Here is an 11,608-nt window from a genome sequence, read left to right as displayed (position 1 = left end):
AAATGGATATCTCAGAAGAAGAAGTTTGCTGTCCATAGGCCCACTACAATTGGGTAAGGCTGCAGGGCCGAACGGCATTCAGATTGAATTATATAAGGGAGTGACGAGTCTGGTGGCCCCACATACGCTATGTATGTTTGAGGAGTCACTACAAAAGGATAGCCGCCGGAAGACCAGAGAATGGCTCCAATTGTAGACATTCCAAAACAAGGTGTCAGGGATCACGGCAGACATCCACTGCCAGGCATCGGGTGAAGGAGCCGGAGCGCTGGAGAACTACATCTCCCAGCAGCAGCGGATGGCTGGCACAGACGCACTGTCATGCGTGACGTTTGGAAACACAGAAAAGAAGGAGAACCGGCAGGAGACGCTGCTTAATATTCTTGGTTTTCTGATGTTCGTACCCGTGTTTCTTGGCAGACCTTTTGGTATCCTGGTCGGTTAAGGGTGCCGTTCGGCACCGCTTAGTTTTCTTTGAACTTCTTGTCCGAGGAGTGATTATTATGAACTCTTTCGGAGTAGCTGGGCGAACCGGCTCATATTTGCATATTTCCCCGCGTTGGGAGTCCTTTTCCTTGGAGGGAATATTATGGTTTTGTTAGTATTACTTAGACCTTTGTTCACATCAACTATTCATTAACCTCTTGGCGTCATTCTTTCTTACTTTCCTGTTGGCAAGTCTGTGGCAGTGACTCATGTAGGGGGGTTCTTTTGCCTCATTTTGATATTGGGCTTTTGATCCACACGGAGAGTGATTTCTAACTCTCTTAACTTTTGTTTGCTGCTTCTTTTTAGGTATACAGTATTACAAATTTGCTCTGAACCTTACCATGTTGATTTATGACTTTGTTGCCTGCTTGTTATTCTAATGAACCTTTCTACATGAACATTGATTCACTACATGACTACGTCTTGTGTTTATCAACAGGGGTGGTCAGTAGCTGGTGGTCCTTCTTTCACTGATACCAAGGTATATGGTGTAAAGAATTGAGGTCACCTGCTCACCACAAAGGAAGCATTTTCTTTCTTTACAGGTTAGTTGAAGGATGGGTACTTATATTATTTGGGGGAGTGGTGTAGTCATCTCATCAGGATGAACGAGGATTACAATAATTCCTTTAGTGTTCACAGGTCTCCCTCCCCGCTGTCCCCATCCTTCCCTTCCCCCGCTTGACCATCCTAAAGTCTGTGTGTACTCATATCCAGCCTTGGGGCAGTCAAAAGGTGGACCCCTATGAGCATCGGTTCGATCCTGAGGATACGTTTTGGCCTGGGACACAAGGCAAGACCTTGGAGGATTGCTCTTCATACAGGCCATTCTCCTTGTGAAATGTAGAAGCAAAGGTCTTGGTCAAGATCATAGCAGCTAGAATCACTAAAGTAATAACAAGATTGATCCATCCAGATCAATCAGGCGTCCTGTCTAAGAAAAGTGCTAGACTAAATATATGGCACCTCTAAAGCATACAACACGTAACCAGGACCCAGCCAGAAGAGAATGCCGTACTACTGTCACTTAATGCTCGTATGGTATTCAATAGCATATAATGGCAATATCTATTTGCGGTGCTGGAATGTTTCAGATGTGGGCCTAATTTCCGAGCCTGGATAAAACTGCTATACACAGACCCCCTAGCCAGAGTAAGGGTCAATGGTACAGTGTCTAGGCAGGTGAAGCTGCACAAGGGTACGAGGCCCACTTTCACCCATGCTGCTTGCACTTGCACTGGAGCCCTTGGCGGCATGGGTCCGGACTGACCCACTGATAAGAGGCAGACTGGTTGGGGAGAATGGGAAGAAAGAATTACGCTTTATGTGAACATCATTCTCCTATACACTACTAGGCCCTGCTCCAGGATACACGAGACACTCCATATATTCAAGCTATTTGGCAGCTACTCAGGGTACCAAATACATTGGGGCAAATTGCTAATATTTGCACTTGCAGGAGAAGTGCCTACAATGACAACCATAGCAAAGGCGCTATTGATAAAAGCTAAATTCAAATATCTAGTAAAAGTGATCACACAAACAGAGAATGAGTTTAAGAATGATAATTGGACCCCTCGACTGCATAGATTGCGGAATGATGTGGCACACTGGCGACAATTGCCACGCTCACTGATGGGAAGGGCCACCATTTTCAAAATAATGGCACTACCACGCCCAATATGTGTCCTTCAAAACACCCCATATAAGATACCAACGGGATATTTTCAAAGGATAGATTCAGAGATACTGCAACTGATATGGGATGGAAGTAGTCCCTCGATAGCACTAAATAAGCTTCAGAGAGGGCCATATGATGGCGGGATGGCGTTCCCTGATATACGTAAGTACTGCTTGGCGGCACAACTGGTTACACTTAATGATTGGGTCTTTGCAGGAGGAAATGAACTGGCATACCAAGTAGACCACTGGTCGATGGGAGGAGGGGGGTACTTGAAAGCTCTGCATACCAAGAAAGCTTCAGACAGACTACCGACACACACACACAAAACAACAGTGATATTATGGATAGAGGCAACCAAATTTCTGGGCAGGAAGATAAGCTAACGGAACGTATTCTCCTGTAGGATAGCGACCTTCTAAGGGAGATGCGTGAACTAAAAGGATATCGCTCTTGGGCACTCCTGGGCATTGAATATCTGGAAGACATTTGAAAAACTCAGAAATGAAAGACTTTGAGAAAATGCATTTAAAATACCAAATGCCACACTCAGAGAAATTACGATATACACAACTGAAACATGCTCTAAGGACACATGTGTATTAAGAAAAGCAATGGTTCAAGGGTGGACTAATTAGGTCCTAAAAGATTAAAGCAATGAAATAAAATTCATGATAAATCATTCTGGGGGCAAAACATGTAGGGAAACAAGTGACATTTTTAATCATTTCATATTTTTTAACATGTCGTTCAGGTGCTCACATGAGTGATGGAGTGCATATCGTGACTTGAGTGAATAAGTGAGAATAGACAAAATGTCACACAGACAACAAGGGGTAATCCACAAAAATATATACAATGGGGTGGGAGATTTTCCTTGAGGGGGGTCGACGACGTTTCGATCTTTTGTTAGTCAAGATCATCATCAGGACAAGGTGAACATCCTGAAACTAGAATAAGGTAATTTGAATTCGAATTTAGCCCTATTTAATATATTCTTAACATAGTGACTCAGTGCTCCCAGTGGTATGATGGGCATAGGTTTCATGCACATTTGTTCACAAATTTGATTCTTAGGTTTACATGGTAACCTGGTGGTTGTGCTGGGGCGCGCAAGGTTACTACTCAAAGCCTGGTGTTGTGAGCTGAAAGGCACGCTTTTAAAGTTCGTAGAGCTTACTTTTGTGGGGGGGGGCAATGGATGGGGAGTGTAGGAGACACTCGGTTGGAGAAGTGGTTGCTGCTTGGCTTGGGTTCTGTCAGATAGACCTGTTTGAGCAGGAGAATGCGGTGAGACAAATTGGAGCTCCCAGTAATTATTTAGGTAAATCTGAATAGGGAGTAAATTCCTTACATAAAGAAAGACCAGAACAAGTTAGATCTCATCCACACTGCTGGTTCAGTTCAGGGATTATTCATTAGCTGTGATCTGAAGGAGGGGGATCAATTAGGGTCTACTTATTGGAGACAAACATCAGGTAAAATTATATAAACTGGTTCTATAGTGCTTACTTTGGGATCAGGGTAATTATTTTCATGGCAGGGGTGATTAGTTTGGTGGTGCATGAATTAATTGAGTGCCACTACCTGTGAATAAAAAGTATAATTTAGGCACATTTAAAGCTTCACATTGCAGCACCCAGTAATTGCTTAGCTAAAACTTGAGAGGTGGGTAAATTTCTTACGTAAAAAACGTAGGTCTCATCCACACTGCTTATTCAGTTCAGGAATTATTCAATAGCTGTAATGTGAGACAGGGGGATCAAGTTAGAACTTTTAAAATATAAACTATATAGTATAAGCTGGTTCTACAGTGCTTACTTCTGAGTCACTAAAGTGTATTTACATGTTGAAAAATATGAAATGATTAAAAATGTCACTTGTTGCCCTACATGTTTTGAGCGCAGAGTGATTTATCATCAATTTCAAGTAATTCCTTTAATCTTTTAGGACCTAATTAGGCCACCCTTGAACCAATGTTTTTCTTAATATGTTACAACCCCAGGTTCACTTTATGCGGTACCCTTGTTTTCTTAAACTAAGGACACGTGTGAGTCTGGGAGAACATTTACCAGAAGCAGCTCTGCTTGAAGACAGAATATTGGTAGACCCAATACAAGATAAGGCAACTTCACTTATCAATAGAAAAGTTATGAATAACACCCCAGACCCATTACTAGTCCTTTGGGAGAAGTGGAAATCGGATGTGGGGATCCCAGAAGAGGATGAATGGTTGGAAGTTACACAGAGCCCCAGAGGGGTAGCTATTAGGGCACATTTTAGACTGATTCAAATCAGAATTATACATAGATTCTATACAACCAGATCGAAACTCTATAAAATGGGCAAATGTGACTCAAATAAATGTGCGAGGGGCTGTGGGGAGAAAGGCACCTTCTTTCATACAATATGGAGCAGCCCTGGGCTGCATAGATTCAGGAGAACAATCATAGCAGTATTGTCAAAGGTGGCAGGACTGGCAGTTCCAATGGAAGGCCAATGGCACCTACTATGTGTTATGAGAGAAATAGACTGGCCAAAACATACTAAATTATGGCTGATGCTAGCAGACGTAGTTGTCAAACAAAATATTGCTAGAGCATTGGGAAAGTCACAGCCACCAACAGTGAGAGAGTGGGAACAAGACCTTGATTGGTGCTGGGGAGCCTGAGAAAATAATCTACCAAAGCCGAGGCTGCTCCGAAAGTGGGATAAAGTCTGGGGATCGTGGGTTAACCACAGAAGATTGTAACCATGGGTACTATGGCAAGCTGCAGAATAAAGGGGGTCGACAATTCCTGATTGAATGCAATGAAAGATGGACAGATCTAGAGTCAGGATGTGCAACCTGGGGGACAGGGAAGAAGAGATCGCCTCCACGGAAAAAAGAGGATATGGAAGAATACATTGTTCCGTGTTTGTATTCAGGTATTATACATAAATGTACTTAATAAAATAGAAAGAAATTTAAAAAAAACATGTCTTCTGTGGTACATGTAGAGTAGTATATGTTTAGGTAATTTTAGATCGTTTTAAGTTAAGGTAGTGCAGGTTAGTTAGCATAGGTTAGTTTAGGCATAGTTTAGGTAGGACAAGTTAGTTAGTGTAGTGTAGTTAGTTTTAGATTTGTAGAGTTTTATATTGATTGTAATAAACAATGTTTTGCACCTTCATAACTGCTTAATCATTCACTGTGTAGGCATTATCATAAATGCTCTGGCTGTATTAAGCACATGCTGTAGGATTTCCAGGCAGTGTTTGTATACATGTGTAACTAGGCGAAACAGCCATGGAGAAGATCCTGTCAAGTTTGCAATGGAGTCCCTTAAGGGATCTTGAAACATGATTGTGCACTGTAAGTGTCCATCTTGTTGTGAATGGACACACAGCCCAAATGAGGTATTCAACTACTGTTGAACGGACTCTGTGTGTAAGTGATGCTAAATATATCCATAAAACACTCCAAGGCAAAGGTCCCCCGGCCCTGAGGAGCCTGATTTGCCCCTATAGACCCCCTTGGGCCCTCCGCTCGGACCTTGAAAACCTTGCCATAGTTCCTAGAGTAAGGAAGGCCCGCACAGGAGGCCGCCGCTTTTCTGTAAATGCGGCGAAAAATTGGAATGCCCTCCTGAGGCACATTCGCACTGAACCTTCCCTTCTTAAGTTCAGAAAGCTCCTTAAATCCTTTCTTTTTCCTAAAACTCCTTAAAAAAAAAATCTGTTCCTTTTGAGATTTCTGTTATCTGTTAGGCAGCGCTGGGACGCTTTCTGGCAGCCATGCGCTTTACAAATCCAAATTCATTTAATTCATTTCATTATATTGTATGAATGATTATGTCAAACCATTCTGACTAATCAAGGATGTGGTGGATCACTCACTGATGCCAGCCACGTACACACTTTTCTTGCATCATTTTATAGTCACATCAGTGTTGTTTGGTGGCTACTATCCATGGAAGTAGCCCCACTTGGAAAACAACTTAATTCAATATTACCATTGACTGATTGCTAATTGTTACACTTCATGCATGTGACCTTGGGTAACTTCTTGCTACGTTAGATGTACATAGGGTTCACATTAACTATTTCTCTTGGCCTGGGCAGATTTTTCTATTGGTCTAGGAAATACAATTCCTTTTAGATAGTAGGTAGTGTCTTTAGGGTCTGCACATCGAACATTGTGTACTTAGTTATCAATGGCCAGGTCATTTATTTACATCTGTGTAAATATGAAGGATCACAGTAGCAGTTCTTGCAGAAACAACCCCAACATTGTTTAAGAGACTTGGGCTGTCTCGACAGAGTACATGGGGATGAATGTCATGTGACATATGGAGGAGGGGAGTGTTCCAGTGCAGAGAAGGTCCAAATTGCAATTAGGGAAGGTAAGCCACATCAACAGTCCACAATAGGGCAAGATCTACAGTTGGAAAAGCAAATAGGGGACAGTACCAGTTGGCAAGTGCACTGGCATGATCATAAACACAGATACTATGAGAAACTGGTCAAGTGGCACAGACAAATGTAACCTGGCAGCTCTTTAGTGGAAAATGTAGGACTCCACATCTTTGTCCTCTGATGTGTGTGCTGCCTCCCCAGACGGGTGTATTGTTAGTGCAGGAGGCAATGGAGGCACATGTACATCAGGGGCAGAAGATGTGGATCACCTGTCCTGAGCAGCACTTGGCAGTACGTACATGGAAGGCAGCAGAGTGCTGAGAAGGGCCTGGTGGCTTGCCAGCACATTGCAGTGTAAGGCACTGCTCCATTGTTGCTATGTAGGAGTCTAGCTTCCGCTCTATAGATTTGAGGATGTTGCAGATTTCCCCCAGCTGGTTGGCTACCTCACTAGTGCCACGTTGGCAGGGCAGTGCCTCATGACACCAGCGATGTCAGCCAGGGACTTCTCCAATCCATGGATCAGAGGGTAGGTGCCTCTTATTGCCTCAGATGTGTCCTTATTGGGACTGAGACACCTACAGAATCCTTCTAGGGTGCCCGCCATGGTCTCCATTCCCTCCCACACCTCATCTACCACCTGCCACTGGATTCCTATCACACGCTGTTGGAATTTAACTTGGGGGTCCTCAGAGTCCAGGCCTGGGCTTGGGCTGGCAGATGAGGTATGTCTGACAGATCCTCTGGAGATCCTGACATGCTGTTGGCCCTTCCCGTGACCGGACAGGGTGAATCCAAGGATACCAGAATTTCCAGGAGCGTGTCTTGGTCCAGGGTTGGCAGGCTGTCATCCTCAGCAGGTTCCTCATCTGAGACAGGCAGCTGGTCAGGAGGTGTTGTTTCTCCCTCTCCAATGGAATAGAGATATGTTAATGGTGATCATTGTTAGATGTTGTTTTGAGTTATCTGGCTGACATCCAGACTTTATTCTCATTTACTTCCAGTTCCACATTGATATCTGAGACATATATTACTCATAATCATTGCAGCCTGGTTGCATTGTTGTTGCTTTCATATGGCAATATCTCAGCCTGGTTTACATGACCACTGTGTGAAAAGGATGACTTTTCCTGTCATGACACAAATTGCAACACAGTTACACAGCTGACTGGACTGCCATGCCTGTGCAGGTAAGCTGATGTAAAGGCCGCATCTGCCTTGGTGATTACCTAACTTTTACATGATAGCTATACTGATTGTGATTTCACATATTTATACCACCACTGTGCACATTGGCCAAAGTCTCCAGGGCACCTGTATTCCCTGTGGCCACTACTCAGGGAACAGCTCCTGGGAAGGTGACATAGTTTTGGTCATGTATTTGATTTGATCCTGCAGTCTGCCTTTCACACAGTACAACACAGCACTCTGCCTGCCTTGTTCTGCTGTCTTGCATGCACAATGTGCTATCATCTGTCCAAGGGTTCATTTTTCACATCCATCCACACACCTTCACACAGCTGACAACCTTGCTACACTGCAGGTATGTGTGGGGGAAGTACTCACCATGGGTTTCCTATTCATGCATACTCATGCAATTTCATTGCAAACACAATTGGCTCCATAGTTGTGGACAGTGGGCACTGTGTTTCAACTCTGAGGGGATGGGCACTGTCAAACTAGGTTGATTGCTAGCACTGACACTCCCCCCTTTTCATCATTGACAGAGTTGCTTTTCTGCAGAGTATCACAAACTGTTTTACACAGGGCCACGCATGTATACATGTACATGGCTCCTATGGCAATCCTCATTTAGGCCTGGGTCCTCAACTTACTGCCACACACTAATGGAACCCAATTCATACATTGACTCTCATGTGGCGCAGACACCAACAATTTGCATGTACTTATCCAATTGACTGACATGGCTACCTATATTTGAGGGCTATGGGTCAAGCTGTACCCCACATGCTAATAGTGCTGGAATTGGTAACATGCACCTACCCAGGAATGCCACACTATTAGGCCCATGCAACTCACTCTCCAACTATCCCGAATCCTGTTCGCTGTGGTGGCAATCTGGGTCATCCCGTTACTTCACAAATCCCTGTTTCACATCCTCCTACATTGACATATGTGGCATGGTAAAACTTTTCTTTTTTCTGACTCCCTCCTGCCACATGCTACACATGCCATACCTTTACCCAGGTCCACATCACATGTGGGATGTAGTACACCAATAGGCTCTTCTCTGTCATCCTTTCCCATCAGCAAAAAAAGTGTGGAACTCAGCCCAGAATGTATTTGTCAGGCTACCTTGCAGTACATGCGTCCCTACTCACCTCATTGTTATGCAGTGTCTCCCCAGTCAGACACATTGTCAGTTCAATGTGCTCAGACACACCTACAATGCACTGTAGTACCAGGGACCCACCTGGCTCACACACCATGGGGCTTCTTTATGGGAGGCTTGTGCCACCAGAGCATCCCTTTTTTATGCTCCTGTGGTGCAAGCATCTCAATCATATCTATGAGGCCACACAAAGGCCTGCCCTACACCAATTACCAGTAAATGAGGGCCCATATTTTCTTTCACCACACGTGGTCCTCTGGTGTGCATCACTTGCATTCAACCCCACCCCCAGTTTGAACTGGTACATGACAAATGTTTGGGTGGTCCCTAGCATGGCAGGCGACAACTGTGTGCTCTCAACGCACACTTGCCGACAGTTGCATGCAATGTAGGTTCATGCTAGTGAGTATATACATGGCTGTTTGCATTTTCTTTTGTGTTGATACTTCACATGCCCCACACTCTCTCAGTTGAGGCGTTTATCCTCTGACAAGGCCATTCCATTCCATTGATGTACAGTTCTCACTAGCCTCATTGTGCAAGGTGTCCTGAAGTGTCACAATCAGTTGGGCAGGCTTCAAGTATCCATGCAAGATGTGCTGTTCCAGTCCATGTTTTTTGCATTGTATTGTGGGGCTTGTAGTTCTGGTGCCTCATTTTATACATTCCACTAATAGTCCCAGTATACCTGGCCGAGTGCATCACATCGCACATGGAATGGACACACTTGATGGAGCTGGAATGAACTATGCAACTTGTTACTAGGCAGTGTGACTTGCATTTATATGATGTATAACTGGGCATGAGAAAAGTTACTGCAGTGGAATGCAGGGACATAGCTTCCTGCGCTGCACATCATGACCTGTTTGCCCCTATTGCCCCTTGTTGGCACTTACTCTGTAGGCCTTGTTGATCCTCATGGCCATCACTGTCCTGTCCAGGAACACCTGCCAACAACTCCCCTGGGATGAGAGCTGCCACCCGCTTCTCCAAGGTCCAGCTCCTCCTGGTCCACAGGTCCTCCTCCTCCGGTCTGCATGGCTGCCTTCACGGTATTGGCCAGTTTCTCCTTTGTCCTGTGCTTATAATTGTGCCAGTGATTCTTGCAATTGGTCTCTGTATTCTTATCTTGTCCAACACTGTTCATCTTGGCCACCATGGACTGCCTAGTGGTCTCTTTCTTTCCTAATTGCAATGTGGAGATGACAAATAGCTGATCCCCATGATTTGTCACCTCTGTGATAAAGATGTTATTCTCCTCCACACTGAAGTTACACTTCCTCGTCCCCTGGAACTCTGTCTGGACATCCTGTCTGGTGCTGGGGCTATTGGGGGTTGTTGCCCTGGTCGCTGTTCTCTTCTCCCTGCTCCATGTCTGCCTTCTGTGAGTTGTTGTTTTTTTTCTCTTTAGAAGCATAATTTTTGGGGGGCTTTTTGATGCTTGATGCACTCAAAAGTGATTCAAAATTGGTTTGCATTGTTTTACTTGCCTCAATCCAGCCTGACGTCGTTTTGCCTCTGCATGTGTCGGTATTCACTACATCAGCCATCCCATGTAAGCATCAATTCTTTTGTCGCAACATCTGACCTAAACCATGGTGCACGTCTCATAAATATGACGCACCCATGGCATCGCTGCCTTAACAAAGCAATGTGTCAGTTCTTGTAAATAAGTCCCTCAGAGCCTTATATTGAACCTCATTTTTTTCTCATCTGATCCACTTATCGAAAGACAAGACCATCCCATTGCACTGCATGCACAGAATGTTTTCTACATGCCAATAATAAAAGACTCTCTCACCAGATATATTGCCAACCGTCTACTTTATCTGATAAATAATCATTTCCAAAGCCTCAAAACAATAACCAGTAATTTTTAGGGATGACACAATATAATTTTACCAGGATGTCTCTTCTTATACGTTGGCAAGATGCAGAGAAAAACAAAATGACCGCACATTTGCAAAAACAAAAGATCCCTCCTCAATGGGGCTACCATTGCAGCTTGCACTTCACCATCAATGGAAAAGCCCAAGCAGGGAAAGGGATACAAGAAGCAAGGATGGAGCTGAGCCAGCTGGTCATGGAGCTTTCACTGTCAGTGACCTATCTATCACACTTTTTGAGAGAGATGATGTAGGAGAGTAGGGTCTGCTTTCCTATGGCCACCCCAATTTTTGCTTTTTGCTTCACTGGTTTTCGACTTAATGTGGCTGTGGGCCTGCTAATCAGACCCACAGCCTGCTGTTCTCTCTCTAAATTAATATCCATGTACCTTAGGTACATCACCAATTTGGTACTGGCCACCTTATCAGCCCCTGTACAGTGCACTATAGGTGCCCAGGACATAGGTGCATCCAAGGCCTACCAGGGGCTGCAGCATATCTTTTTGACACCCCTGGTTGGCCATTCAAACAGACGAAACTGGCTGATCACTCAGCTGGGGCAAGGTGGTGTACTCACCCCTTGCTTAGATATAGTATACCTATGTCTAAACCTATATCTGGACACATATGCATCTATAAGTCACTCCTATGGCAGGCCTTAACAATCCTGGAGGCAGAGTGCTTGGTTTTATGTGAGATGGTGCTCTAGCATGAGCTGAGCCTGTCTGCAGCGTTCGGAACCATTTCCTTACTGCTGTTCCAGGGTATTGCCATACCATATACTCTTAAGTGCATTATAAT

The sequence above is a fragment of the Lissotriton helveticus genome, chromosome 6 (genome assembly GCF_964261635.1).
Source record: "Lissotriton helveticus chromosome 6, aLisHel1.1, whole genome shotgun sequence".
Taxonomy (NCBI): Eukaryota; Metazoa; Chordata; class Amphibia; order Caudata; family Salamandridae; genus Lissotriton; species Lissotriton helveticus.
The sequence above is the reverse complement of the archived record's forward strand: the minus strand, read 5'-3'. Positions refer to the sequence as shown.